Source organism: Stenella coeruleoalba, assembly GCF_951394435.1.
Source record: "Stenella coeruleoalba genome assembly, contig: scaffold_118, whole genome shotgun sequence".
Lineage (NCBI taxonomy): Eukaryota > Metazoa > Chordata > Mammalia > Artiodactyla > Delphinidae > Stenella > Stenella coeruleoalba.
Window position 1 is genome coordinate 963495 of NW_027646071.1, and position 15145 is coordinate 978639.

Below are 15145 nucleotides of genomic sequence, written 5' to 3' on the forward strand. Positions count from 1 at the left end.
TGTGCTGCTAAGGGCCTGATGACACAGATTTCATTGCTGAGTGATATTGCTTTGTAACTAAATACCACAACTTCTTTATCCATTTTTCACTTTCTGCAATGTTGAACTTGTACTGTAAACGAGGTTCTTGTAAACAGAGCCGTTCCAAACTTTGGGGTGGCTGTGTCTTTTTGATTTTAATTTCCCTAAGCTATAGGACCATAAGTGGAAGTGCCCTAGGTTCTGTTGCTTTGTTTTTTAGATGTTTCAGGAAACACCATACACTTCTCCCGAGTGGTTGTTGGCAATTTACATCCCGCCCATCAGCATAACAAGGCTCCCAGTTCTCCATGGCCTGTCCTGCCTTTCTGGATTTTACACTTTTTTCAGATGGCCCTTTTGACCGGGGGGAAGTGAGACTTCATTGTAGTGCAGATTTCCTTTGCAAGCTTGCTTGGTTGGCCAAAAAGGGCGTATGCGTTTTTTCCTGAATATATTCAGGAAAAAACGCATACGCCCTTTTTGGCCAAGTGCATCATTGTGGACGTTCTGCCTCTTTTCCTATGCTTTCAATGCAATTCCAGTCTACCTCCTGAAATCGGATTCCTGCAATTCTGCCCCGCTTTCAAGTCCTCTTGGCAGCCTTACTTCAGTCTATTTTTGGACGATAGCTGTCATTTATAACTCTGCACGTTTGTGAATTACAGTGCCCCTGAGCTCCTTTCTTCAACTCGCTTTCTTTTGAGCTGGCCGCAACACCGCAGGATGGCTTCAGGCCCTAATCTGGTTCCGGTACGGCACGCTGAGCCTTTGGTTATTTCCTCTTCCTGGTGGGAAATGAGAGTTAAATTTGCCCGTCCAGACACCTCCAGCTAGCCTCTCATTGGTTCTCGCTATTCCTGTTCATCTTCCGCAGAAATTGCAAACTGGGCCAAACAGGAGGTTAAAGGGACTGACTCTCCAAGTGGGGAGAGTGTTAGTAAAGCGTCTGGAATGTTGCACCCGAGTACCAGGGGAGGAAAACTGAGACATATTTGAACACGTCTCCCGATCACATGGTTGATCATACTCTGGGTTCCACATGCATGTTTTAGCTGAAGGAAGAATACCTAAAATCTGTGTAGTTGAAACCCGTGGAATGGGTACCATGCAATATGACTTCAAAGGTCTTCATTTGCTCACTGAACCTCTCCAATCCTATCACTGCTGCGTTTATGCCCCTGTACACATGCTTGATTCTCTTTCGGAGACATAGCAATCTATAGGTTTTAAGATACTTACTAGTCAGGTACATTCTTAGGCGTTTAATATGCGGTGTTGAGTCCATTTCGTTGAGCAAGGAGTAGCTCTTGTCTATTCCATATTTGGCTTAAGGAACTTTGTGCTCATTTCAATCTCTGGTTTTATGCAGCACCCCAACTCACCTTTCCCCTTAAGCAAGCATAAGTTGGTTTTCTAAATTTGAGACCCTGTTCTGTTCTGTAATTCAGTTCCTGTGTAGCCAAGTTTACATTCCGTGTATTACTGATATCTTATGAGGTTTCTTTTTCTGTGTGACTTATTGCAGTTAGAATCATCGTACCTGAATCCACTCATTATGCTGCTAAGGGCCTGGTGACATAGATTTCATTGCTGAGTGATATTGCTTTGTACATGAGTACCACAACTTCTTTATCCATTTTTCACTTTCTGTGATATTGAACTTGTACGGTAAACGAGGTTCTTGTAAACAGAGGCGTCCCAAACTTTGGGGTGGCTGTGTCTTTTTGATTTTAATTTCCCTAAGCTATAGGACCATAAGTGGAAGTGCACTAGGCTCTGTTGCTTTGTTTTTTAGATGTTTCAGGAAACACCATACACTTCTCCGGAGTGGCTGTTGGCAATTTACATCCCGCCCATCAGCATAACAAGGCTCCCAGTTCTCCATGTCTTGTCCTGCCTTTCTGGATTTTACACTTTTTTCAGATGGCCCTTTTGACCGGGGGGAAGTGAGACTTCATTGTAGTGCAGATTTCCTTTGCAAGCTTGCTTGGTTGGCCAAAAAGGGCGTATGCGTTTTTTCCTGAATATATTCAGGAAAAAACGCATACGCCCTTTTTGGCCAAGTGCATCATTGTGGACGTTCTGCCTCTTTTCCTATGCTTTCAATGCAATTCCAGTCTACCTCCTGAAATCGGTTTCCTGCAATTCTGCCCCGCTTTCAAGTCCTCTTGGCAGCCTTACTTCAGTCTATTTTTGGACGATAGCTGTCATTTATAACTCTGCAGGTTTGTGAATTACAGTGCCCCTGAGCTCCTTTCTTCAACTCGCTTTCTTTTGAGCTGGCCGCAACACCGCAGGATGGCTTCAGGCCCTAATCTGGTTCCGGTACGGCACGCTGAGCCTTTGGTTATTTCCTCTTCCTGGTGGGAAATGAGAGTTAAATTTGCCCGTCCAGACACCTCCAGCTAGCCTCTCATTGGTTCTCGCTATTCCTGTTCATCTTCCGCAGAAATTGCAAACTGGGCCAAACAGGAGGTTAAAGGGACTGACTCTCCAAGTGGGGAGAGTGTTAGTAAAGCGTCTGGAATGTTGCACCCGAGTACCAGGGGAGGAAAACTGAGACATATTTGAACACGTCTCCCAATCACATGGTTGATCATACTCTGGGTTCCACATGCATGTTTTAGCTGAAGGAAGAATACCTAAAATCTGCGTAGTTGAAACCCGTGGAATGGGTACCATGCAATATGACTTCAAAGGTCTTCATTTGCTCACTGAACCTCTCCAATCCTATCACTGCTGCGTTTATGCCCCTGTACACATGCTTGATTCTCTTTCGGAGACATAGCAATCTATAGGTTTTAAGATACTTACTAGTCAGGTACATTCTTAGGCGTTTAATATGCGGTGTTGAGTCCATTTCGTTGAGCAAGGAGTAGCTCTTGTCTATTCCATATTTGACTTAAGGAACTTTGTGCTCATTTCAATCTCTGGTTTTATGCAGCACCCCAACTCACCTTTACCCTTAAGCAAGCATAAGTTGGTTTTCTAAATTTGAGACCCTGTTCTGTTCTGTAATTCAGTTCCTGTGTAGCCAAGTTTACATTCCGTGTATTACTGCTATCTTATGATGTTTCTTTTTCTGTGTGACTTATTTCAGTTAGAATCATCATACCTGAATCCACTCATTGTGCTGCTAAGGGCCTGATGACACAGATTTTATTGCTGAGTGATATTGCTTTGTAACTAAATACCACAACTTCTTTATCCATTTTTCACTTTCTGCGATGTTGAACTTGTACTGTAAACGAGGTTCTTGTAAACAGAGCCGTTCCAAACTTTGGGGTGGCTGTGTCTTTTTGATTTTAATTTCCCTAAGCTATAGGATCATAAGTGGAAGTGCCCTAGGTTCTGTTGCTTTGTTTTTTAGATGTTTCAGGAAACACCATACACTTCTCCGGAGTGGCTGTTGGCAATTTACATCCCGCCCATCAGCATAACAAGGCTCCCAGTTCTCCATGGCCTGTCCTGCCTTTCTGGATTTTACACTTTTTTCAGATGGCCCTTTTGACCGGGGGGAAGTGAGACTTCATTGTAGTGCAGATTTCCTTTGCAAGCTTGCTTGGTTGGCCAAAAAGGGCATATGCGTTTTTTCCTGAATATATTCAGGAAAAAACGCATACGCCCTTTTTGGCCAAGTGCATCATTGTGGACGTTCTGCCTCTTTTCCTATGCTTTCAATGCAATTCCAGTCTACCTCCTGAAATCGGTTTCCTGCAATTCTGCCCCGCTTTCAAGTCCTCTTGGCAGCCTTACTTCTGTCTATTTTTGGACGATAGCTGTCATTTATAACTCTGCAGGTTTGTGAATTACAGTGCCCCTGAGCTCCTTTCTTCAACTCGCTTTCTTTTGAGCTGGCCGCAACACCGCAGGATGGCTTCAGGCCCTAATCTGGTTCCGGTACGGCACGCTGAGCCTTTGGTTATTTCCTCTTCCTGGTGGGAAATGAGAGTTAAATTTGCCCGTCCAGACACCTCCAGCTAGCCTCTCATTGGTTCTCGCTATTCCTGTTCATCTTCCGCAGAAATTGCAAACTGGGCCAAACAGGAGGTTAAAGGGACTGACTCTCCAAGTGGGGAGAGTGTTAGTAAAGCGTCTGGAATGTTGCACCCGAGTACCAGGGGAGGAAAACTGAGACATATTTGAACACGTCTCCCGATCACATGGTTGATCATACTCTGGGTTCCACATGCATGTTTTAGCTGAAGGAAGAATACCTAAAATCTGCGTAGTTGAAACCCGTGGAATAGGTACCATGCAATATGACTTCAAAGGTCTTCATTTGCTCACTGAACCTCTCCAATCCTATCACTGCTGCGTTTATGCCCCTGTACACATGCTTGATTCTCTTTCGGAGACATAGCAATCTATAGGTTTTAAGATACTTACTAGTCAGGTACATTCTTAGGCGTTTAATATGCGGTGTTGAGTCCATTTCGTTGAGCAAGGAGTAGCTCTTGTCTATTCCATATTTGGCTTAAGGAACTTTGTGCTCATTTCAATCTCTGGTTTTATGCAGCACCCCAACTCACCTTTCCCCTTAAGCAAGCATAAGTTGGTTTTCTAAATTTGAGACCCTGTTCTGTTCTGTAATTCAGTTCCTGTGTAGCCAAGTTTACATTCCGTGTATTACTGATATCTTATGATGTTTCTTTTTCTGTGTGACTTATTTCAATTAGAATCACCATACCCGAATCCACTCATTATGCTGCTACGGGCCTGGTGACATAGATTTCATTGCTGAGTGATATTGCTTTGTACATGAGTACCACAACTTCTTTATCCATTTTTCACTTTCTGTGATATTGAACTTGTACGGTAAACGAGGTTCTTGTAAACAGAGGCGTCCCAAACTTTGGGGTGGCTGTGTCTTTTTGATTTTAATTTCCCTAAGCTATAGGACCATAAGTGGAAGTGCACTAGGCTCTGTTGCTTTGTTTTTTTAGATGTTTCAGGAAACACCATACACTTCTCCCGAGTGGCTGTTGGCAATTTACATCCCGCCCATCAGCATAACAAGGCTCCCAGTTCTCCATGGCCTGTCCTGCCTTTCTGGATTTGACACTTTTTTCAGATGGCCCTTTTGACCGGGGGGAAGTGAGACTTCATTGTAGTGCAGATTTCCTTTGCAAGCTTGCTTGGTTGGCCAAAAAGGGCGTATGCGTTTTTTCCTGAATATATTCAGGAAAAAACGCATACGCCCTTTTTGGCCAAGTGCATCATTGTGGACGTTCTGCCTCTTTTCCTATGCTTTCAATGCAATTCCAGTCTACCTCCTGAAATCGGTTTCCTGCAATTCTGCCCCGCTTTCAAGTCCTCTTGGCAGCCTTACTTCAGTCTATTTTTGGACGATAGCTGTCATTTATAACTCTGCAGGTTTGTGAATTACAGTGCCCCTGAGCTCCTTTCTTCAACTCGCTTTCTTTTGAGCTGGCCGCAACACCGCAGGATGGCTTCAGGCCCTAATCTGGTTCCGGTACGGCACGCTGAGCCTTTGGTTATTTCCTCTTCCTGGTGGGAAATGAGAGTTAAATTTGCCCGTCCAGACACCTCCAGCTAGCCTCTCATTGCTTCTCGCTATTCCTGTTCATCTTCCGCAGAAATTGCAAACTGGGCCAAACAGGAGGTTAAAGGGACTGACTCTCCAAGTGGGGAGAGTGTTAGTAAAGCGTCTGGAATGTTGCACCCGAGTACCAGGGGAGGAAAACTGAGACATATTTGAACACGTCTCCCGATCACATGGTTGATCATACTCTGGGTTCCACATGCATGTTTTAGCTGAAGGAAGAATACCTAAAATCTGCGTAGTTGAAACCCGTGGAATGGGTACCATGCAATATGACTTCAAAGGTCTTCATTTGCTCACTGAACCTCTCCAATCCTATCACTGCTGCGTTTATGCCCCTGTACACATGCTTGATTCTCTTTCGGAGACATAGCAATCTATAGGTTTTAAGATACTTACTAGTCAGGTACATTCTTAGGCGTTTAATATGCGGTGTTGAGTCCATTTCGTTGAGCAAGGAGTAGCTCTTGTCTATTCCATATTTGGCTTAAGGAACTTTGTGCTCATTTCAATCTCTGGTTTTATGCAGCACCCCAACTCACCTTTACCCTTAAGCAAGCATAAGTTGGTTTTCTAAATTTGAGACCCTGTTCTGTTCTGTAATTCAGTTCCTGTGTAGCCAAGTTTACATTCCGTGTATTACTGCTATCTTATGATGTTTCTTTTTCTGTGTGACTTATTTCAGTTAGAATCATCATACCTGAATCCACTCATTGTGCTGCTAAGGGCCTGATGACACAGATTTTATTGCTGAGTGATATTGCTTTGTAACTAAATACCACAACTTCTTTATCCATTTTTCACTTTCTGCGATGTTGAACTTGTACTGTAAACGAGGTTCTTGTAAACAGAGCCGTTCCAAACTTTGGGGTGGCTGTGTCTTTTTGATTTTAATTTCCCTAAGCTATAGGATCATAAGTGGAAGTGCCCTAGGTTCTGTTGCTTTGTTTTTTAGATGTTTCAGGAAACACCATACACTTCTCCGGAGTGGCTGTTGGCAATTTACATCCCGCCCATCAGCATAACAAGGCTCCCAGTTCTCCATGGCCTGTCCTGCCTTTCTGGATTTTACACTTTTTTCAGATGGCCCTTTTGACCGGGGGGAAGTGAGACTTCATTGTAGTGCAGATTTCCTTTGCAAGCTTGCTTGGTTGGCCAAAAAGGGCATATGCGTTTTTTCCTGAATATATTCAGGAAAAAACGCATACGCCCTTTTTGGCCAAGTGCATCATTGTGGACGTTCTGCCTCTTTTCCTATGCTTTCAATGCAATTCCAGTCTACCTCCTGAAATCGGTTTCCTGCAATTCTGCCCCGCTTTCAAGTCCTCTTGGCAGCCTTACTTCTGTCTATTTTTGGACGATAGCTGTCATTTATAACTCTGCAGGTTTGTGAATTACAGTGCCCCTGAGCTCCTTTCTTCAACTCGCTTTCTTTTGAGCTGGCCGCAACACCGCAGGTTGGCTTCAGGCCCTAATCTGGTTCCGGTACGGCACGCTGAGCCTTTGGTTATTTCCTCTTCCTGGTGGGAAATGAGAGTTAAATTTGCCCGTCCAGACACCTCCAGCTAGCCTCTCATTGGTTCTCGCTATTCCTGTTCATCTTCCGCAGAAATTGCAAACTGGGCCAAACAGGAGGTTAAAGGGACTGACTCTCCAAGTGGGGAGAGTGTTAGTAAAGCGTCTGGAATGTTGCACCCGAGTACCAGGGGAGGAAAACTGAGACATATTTGAACACGTCTCCCGATCACATGGTTGATCATACTCTGGGTTCCACATGCATGTTTTAGCTGAAGGAAGAATACCTAAAATCTGCGTAGTTGAAACCCGTGGAATAGGTACCATGCAATATGACTTCAAAGGTCTTCATTTGCTCACTGAACCTCTCCAATCCTATCACTGCTGCGTTTATGCCCCTGTACACATGCTTGATTCTCTTTCGGAGACATAGCAATCTATAGGTTTTAAGATACTTACTAGTCAGGTACATTCTTAGGCGTTTAATATGCGGTGTTGAGTCCATTTCGTTGAGCAAGGAGTAGCTCTTGTCTATTCCATATTTGGCTTAAGGAACTTTGTGCTCATTTCAATCTCTGGTTTTATGCAGCACCCCAACTCACCTTTCCCCTTAAGCAAGCATAAGTTGGTTTTCTAAATTTGAGACCCTGTTCTGTTCTGTAATTCAGTTCCTGTGTAGCCAAGTTTACATTCCGTGTATTACTGATATCTTATGATGTTTCTTTTTCTGTGTGACTTATTTCAATTAGAATCACCATACCCGAATCCACTCATTATGCTGCTACGGGCCTGGTGACATAGATTTCATTGCTGAGTGATATTGCTTTGTACATGAGTACCACAACTTCTTTATCCATTTTTCACTTTCTGTGATATTGAACTGGTACGGTAAACGAGGTTCTTGTAAACAGAGGCGTCCCAAACTTTGGGGTGGCTGTGTCTTTTTGATTTTAATTTCCCTAAGCTATAGGACAATAAGTGGAAGTGCACTAGGCTCTGTTGCTTTGTTTTTTTAGATGTTTCAGGAAACACCATACACTTCTCCCGAGTGGCTGTTGGCAATTTACATCCCGCCCATCAGCATAACAAGGCTCCCAGTTCTCCATGGCCTGTCCTGCCTTTCTGGATTTGACACTTTTTTCAGATGGCCCTTTTGACCGGGGGGAAGTGAGACTTCATTGTAGTGCAGATTTCCTTTGCAAGCTTGCTTGGTTGGCCAAAAAGGGCGTATGCGTTTTTTCCTGAATATATTCAGGAAAAAACGCATACACCCTTTTTGGCCAAGTGCATCATTGTGGACGTTCTGCCTCTTTTCCTATGCTTTCAATGCAATTCCAGTCTACCTCCTGAAATCGGTTTCCTGCAATTCTGCCCCGCTTTCAAGTCCTCTTGGCAGCCTTACTTCAGTCTATTTTTGGACGATAGCTGTCATTTATAACTCTGCAGGTTTGTGAATTACAGTGCCCCTGAGCTCCTTTCTTCACCTCGCTTTCTTTTGAGCTGGCCGCAACACCGCAGGATGGCTTCAGGCCCTAATCTGGTTCCGGTACGGCACGCTGAGCCTTTGGTTATTTCCTCTTCCTGGTGGGAAATGAGAGTTAAATTTGCCCGTCCAGACACCTCCAGCTAGCCTCTCATTGGTTCTCGCTATTCCTGTTCATCTTCCGCAGAAATTGCAAACTGGGCCAAACAGGAGGTTAAAGGGACTGACTCTCCAAGTGGGGAGAGTGTTAGTAAAGCGTCTGGAATGTTGCACCCGAGTACCAGGGGAGGAAAACTGAGACATATTTGAACACGTCTCCCGATCACATGGTTGATCATACTCTGGGTTCCACATGCATGTTTTAGCTGAAGGAAGAATACCTAAAATCTGCGTAGTTGAAACCCGTGGAATGGGTACCATGCAATATGACTTCAAAGGTCTTCATTTGCTCACTAAACCTCTCCAATCCTATCACTGCTGCGTTTATGCCCCTGTACACATGCTTGATTCTCTTTCGGAGACATAGCAATCTATAGGTTTTAAGATACTTACTAGTCAGGTACATTCTTAGGCGTTTAATATGCGGTGTTGAGTCCATTTCGTTGAGCAAGGAGTAGCTCTTGTCTATTCCATATTTGGCTTAAGGAACTTTGTGCTCATTTCAATCTCTGGTTTTATGCAGCACCCCAACTCACCTTTCCCCTTAAGCAAGCATAAGTTGGTTTTCTAAATTTGAGACCCTGTTCTGTTCTGTAATTCAGTTCCTGTGTAGCCAAGTTTACATTCCGTGTATTACTGATATCTTATGATGTTTCTTTTTCTGTGTGACTTATTTCAGTTAGAATCATCATACCTGAATCCACTCATTGTGCTGCTAAGGGCCTGATGACACAGATTTCATTGCTGAGTGATATTGCTTTGTAACTAAATACCACAACTTCTTTATCCATTTTTCACTTTCTGCAATGTTGAACTTGTACTGTAAACGAGGTTCTTGTAAACAGAGCCGTTCCAAACTTTGGGGTGGCTGTGTCTTTTTGATTTTAATTTCCCTAAGCTATAGGATCATAAGTGGAAGTGCCCTAGGTTCTGTTGCTTTGTTTTTTAGATGTTTCAGGAAACACCATACACTTCTCCCGAGTGGTTGTTGGCAATTTACATCCCGCCCATCAGCATAACAAGGCTCCCAGTTCTCCATGGCCTGTCCTGCCTTTCTGGATTTTACACTTTTTTCAGATGGCCCTTTTGACCGGGGGGAAGTGAGACTTCATTGTAGTGCAGATTTCCTTTGCAAGCTTGCTTGGTTGGCCAAAAAGGGCGTATGCGTTTTTTCCTGAATATATTCAGGAAAAAACGCATACGCCCTTTTTGGCCAAGTGCATCATTGTGGACGTTCTGCCTCTTTTCCTATGCTTTCAATGCAATTCCAGTCTACCTCCTGAAATCGGTTTCCTGCAATTCTGCCCCGCTTTCAAGTCCTCTTGGCAGCCTTACTTCAGTCTATTTTTGGACGATAGCTGTCATTTATAACTCTGCAGGTTTGTGAATTACAGTGCCCCTGAGCTCCTTTCTTCAACTCGCTTTCTTTTGAGCTGGCCGCAACACCGCAGGATGGCTTCAGGCCCTAATCTGGTTCCGGTACGGCACGCTGAGCCTTTGGTTATTTCCTCTTCCTGGTGGGAAATGAGAGTTAAATTTGCCCGTCCAGACACCTCCAGCTAGCCTCTCATTGGTTCTCGCTATTCCTGTTCATCTTCCGCAGAAATTGCAAACTGGGCCAAACAGGAGGTTAAAGGGACTGACTCTCCAAGTGGGGAGAGTGTTAGTAAAGCGTCTGGAATGTTGCACCCGAGTACCAGGGGAGGAAAACTGAGACATATTTGAACACGTCTCCCGATCACATGGTTGATCATACTCTGGGTTCCACATGCATGTTTTAGCTGAAGGAAGAATACCTAAAATCTGCGTAGTTGAAACCCGTGGAATGGGTACCATGCAATATGACTTCAAAGGTCTTCATTTGCTCACTGAACCTCTCCAATCCTATCACTGCTGCGTTTATGCCCCTGTACACATGCTTGATTCTCTTTCGGAGACATAGCAATCTATAGGTTTTAAGATACTTACTAGTCAGGTACATTCTTAGGCGTTTAATATGCGGTGTTGAGTCCATTTCGTTGAGCAAGGAGTAGCTCTTGCCTATTCCATATTTGGCTTAAGGAACTTTGTGCTCATTTCAATCTCTGGTTTTATGCAGCACCCCAACTCACCTTTCCCCTTAAGCAAGCATAAGTTGGTTTTCTAAATTTGAGACCCTGTTCTGTTCTGTAATTCAGTTCCTGTGTAGCCAAGTTTACATTCCGTGTATTACTGATATCTTATGATGTTTCTTTTTCTGTGTGACTTATTTCAGTTAGAATCATCATACCTGAATCCACTCATTGTGCTGCTAAGGGCCTGATGACACAGATTTCATTGCTGAGTGATATTGCTTTGTAACTACATACCACAACTTCTTTATCCATTTTTCACTTTCTGCGATGTTGAACTTGTACTGTAAACGAGGTTCTTGTAAACAGAGCCGTTCCAAACTGTGGGGTGGCTGTGTCTTTTTGATTTTAATTTCCCTAATCTATAGGACCATAAGTGGAAATGCCCTAGGTTCTGTTGCTTTGTTTTTTAGATGTTTCTGGTAACACCATACACTTCTCCCGAGTGGTTGTTGGCAATTTACATCCCGCCCATCAGCATAACAAGGCTCCCAGTTCTCCATGGCCTGTCCTGCCTTTCTGGATTTTACACTTTTTTCAGATGGCCCTTTTGACCAGGGGGAAGTGAGATTTCATTGTAGTGCAGATTTCCTTTGCAAGCTTGCTTGGTTGGCCAAAAAGGGCGTATGCGTTTTTTCCTGAATATATTCAGGGAAAAACGCATACGCCCTTTTTGGCCAAGTGCATCATTGTGGACGTTCTGCCTCTTTTCCTATGCTTTCAATGCAATTCCAGTCTACCTCCTGAAATCGGTTTCCTGCAATTCTGCCCCGCTTTCAAGTCCTCTTGGTAGCCTTACTTCAGTCTATTTTTGGACGATAGCTGTCATTTATAACTCTGCAGGTTTCTGAATTACAGTGCCCCTGAGCTCCTTTCTTCAACTCGCTTTCTTGTGAGCTGGCCGCAACACCGCAGGATGGCTTCAGGCCCTAATCTGGTTCCGGCACGGCACGCTGAGCCTTTGGTTAATTCCTCTTCCTGGTGGGAAATGAGAGTTAAATTTGCCCGTCCAGACACCTCCAGCTAGTCTCTCATTGGTTCTCGCTATTCCTGTTCATCTTCCGCAGAAATTGCAAACTGGGCCAAACAGGAGGTTAAAGGCACTGACTGAACAAGTCTGGAGAGTGTTAGTAAAGCGTCTGGAATGTTGCACCCGAGTACCAGGGTACGAAAAGTGAGACATATTTGAACACGTCTCCCGATCACATGGTTGATCATACTCTGGGTTCCACATGCATGTTTTAGCTGAAGGAAGAATACCTAAAACCTGGGTAGTTGAAACCCGTGGAATGGGTACCATGCAATATGACTTCAAAGGATCTTCATTTGCTCACCGAACCTCTCCAATCCTATCACTGCTGCGTTTATGTCCCTGTACACATGCTTGATTCTCTTTCGGAGACATAGCAATCCATAGGTTTTAAGATACTTACTAGTCAGGTACATTCTTAGGCGTTTAATATGCGGTGTTGAGTCCATTTCGTTGAGCAAGTAGTAGCTCTTGTCTATTCCATATTTGGCTTAAGGAACTTTATCTGTGCTCATTTCAATCTCTGGTTTTATGCAGCACCCCAACTCACCTTTCCCCTTAAGCAAGCATAAGTTGGTTTTCTAAATTTGAGACCCTGTCCTGTTCTGTAATTCAGTTCCTGTGTAGCCAAGTTTACATTCCGTGTATTACTGATATCTTATGATGTTTCTTTTTCTGTGTGACTTACTTCAGTTAGAATCATCATACCTGAATCCACTCATTGTGCTGCTAAGGGCCTGATGACACAGATTTCATTGCTGAGTGATATTGCTTTGTAAGTAAATACCACAACTTCTTTATCCATTTTTCACTTTCTGCGATGTTGAACTTGTACTGTAAACGAGGTTCTTGTAAACAGAGCCGTTCCAAACTTTGGGGTGGCTGTGTCTTTTTGATTTTAATTTCCCTAAGCTATAGGACCATAAGTGGAAGTGCCCTAGGTTCTGTTGCTTTGTTTTTTAGATGTTTCAGGAAACACCATACACTTCTCCGGAGTGTCTGTTGGCAATTTACATCCCGCCCATCAGCATAACAAGGCTCCCAGTTCTCCATGGCCTGTCCTGCCTTTCTGGATTTTACACTTTTTTCAGATGGCCCTTTTGACCAGGGGGAAGTGAGACTTCATTGTAGTGCAGATTTCCTTTGCAAGCTTGCTTGGTTGGCCAAAAAGGGCGTATGCGTTTTTTCCTGAATATATTCAGGAAAAAACGCATATGCCCTTTTTGGCCAAGTGCATCATTGTGGACGTTCGGCCTCTTTTCCTATGCTTTCAATGCAATTCCAGTCTACCTCCTGAAATCGGTTTCCTGCAATTCTGCCCCGCTTTCAAGTCCTCTTGTCAGCCTTACTTCAGTCTATTTTTGGACGATAGCTTTCATTTATAACTCTGCAGGTTTGTGAATTACAGTGCCCCTGAGCTCCTTTCTTCAACTCGCTTTCTTGTGAGCTGGCCGCAACACCGCAGGATGGCTTCAGGCCCTAATCTGGTTCTGGCACGGCACGCTGAGCCTTTGGTTAATTCCTCTTCCTGGTGGGAAATGAGAGTTAAATTTGCCCGTCCAGACACCTCCAGCTAGTCTCTCATTGGTTCTCGCTATTCCTGTTCATCTTCCGCAGAAATTGCAAACTGGGGCAAACAGGAGGTTAAAGGCACTGACTCACCAAGTAGGGAGAGTGTTAGTAAAGCGTCTGGAATGTTGCACCCGAGTACCAGGGTACGAAAACTGAGACATATTGGAACACGTCTCCCGATCACATGGTTGATCATACTCTAGGTTCCACATGCATGTTTTAGCTGAAGGAAGAATACCTTAAACCTGGGTAGTTGAAACCCGTGGAATGGGTACCATGCAATATGACTTCAAAGGGTCTTCATTTGCTCACCGAACCTCTCCAATCCTATCACTGCTGCGTTTATGCCCCTGTACACATGCTTGATTCTCTTTCGGAGACATAGCAATCCATAGGTTTTAAGATACTTACAAGTCAGGTACATTCTTAGGCGTTTAATATGGGGTGTTGAGTCCATTTCGTTGAGCAAGGAGTAGCTCTTGTCTATTCCATATTTGGCTTAAGGAACTTTATCTGTGCTCATTTCAATCTCTGGTTTTATGCAGCACCCCAACTCACCTTTACCCTTAAGCAAGCATAAGTTGGTTTTCTAAATTTGAGACCCTGTTCTGTTCTGTAATTCAGTTCCTGTGTAGCCAAGTTTACATTCCGTGTATTAGTGATATCTTATGATGTTTCTTTTTCTGTGTGACTTATTTCAGTGAGAATCATCATACCTGAATCCACTCATTGTGCTGCTAAGGGCCTGATGACACAGATTTCATTGCTGAGTGATATTGCTTTGTAAGTAAATACCACAACTTCTTTATCCATTTTTCACTTTCTGCGATGTTGAACTTGTACTGTAAACGAGGTTCTTGTAAACAGAGGCGTCCCAAACATTGGGGTGGCTGTGTCTTTTTGATTTTAATTTCCCTAAGCTATAGGACCATAAGTGGAAGTGCCCTAGGCTCTGTTGCTTTGTTTTTTAGATGTTTCAGGAAACACCATACACTTCTCCGGAGTGGTTGTTGGCAATTTACATCCCGCCCATCAGCATAACAAGGCTCCCAGTTCTCCATGGCCTGTCCTGCCTTTCTGGATTTTACACTTTTTTCAGATGGCCCTTTTGACCAGGGGGAAGTGAGACTTCATTGTAGTGCAGATTTCCTTTGCAAGCTTGCTTGGTTGGCCAAAAAGGGCGTATGCGTTTTTTCCTGAATATATTCAGGAAAAAACGCATACGCCCTTTTTGGCCAAGTGCATCATTGTGGACGTTCGGCCTCTTTTCCTATGCTTTCAATGCAATTCCAGTCTACCTCCTGAAATCGGTTTCCTGCAATTCTGCCCCGCTTTCAAGTCCTCTTGGCAGCCTTACTTCAGTCTATTTTTGGACGATAGCTGTCATTTATAACTCTGCAGGTTTGTGAATTACAGTGCCCCTGAGCTCCTTTCTTCAACTCGCTTTCTTGTGAGCTGGCCGCAACACCGCAGGATGGCTTCAGGCCCTAATCTGGTTCCGGCACGGCACGCTGAGCCTTTGGTTAATTCCTCTTCCTGGTGGGAAATGAGAGTTAAATTTGCCCGTCCAGACACCTCCAGCTAGTCTCTCATTGGTTCTCGCTATTCCTGTTCATTTTCCGCAGAAATTGCAAACTGGGCCAAACAGGAGGTTAAAAGCACTGACTCTCCAAGTAGGGAGAGTGTTA

At 44.0% G+C, this 15145-nt stretch overlaps 1 long non-coding RNA gene across 1 annotated transcript in view; it reads left to right on the forward strand.

The window, feature by feature from the left end:
* LOC307181360 overlaps nt 1–14222 on the forward strand; it is a 968012-nt gene extending 953790 nt beyond the window's left edge. The window contains exon 11 of the long non-coding RNA XR_013826588.1: nt 14159–14222. This is a non-coding gene — a long non-coding RNA (uncharacterized lncRNA). The remainder of the gene's footprint in view (nt 1–14158) is intronic.
* Nucleotides 14223–15145: the final 923 nt, after the last annotated feature.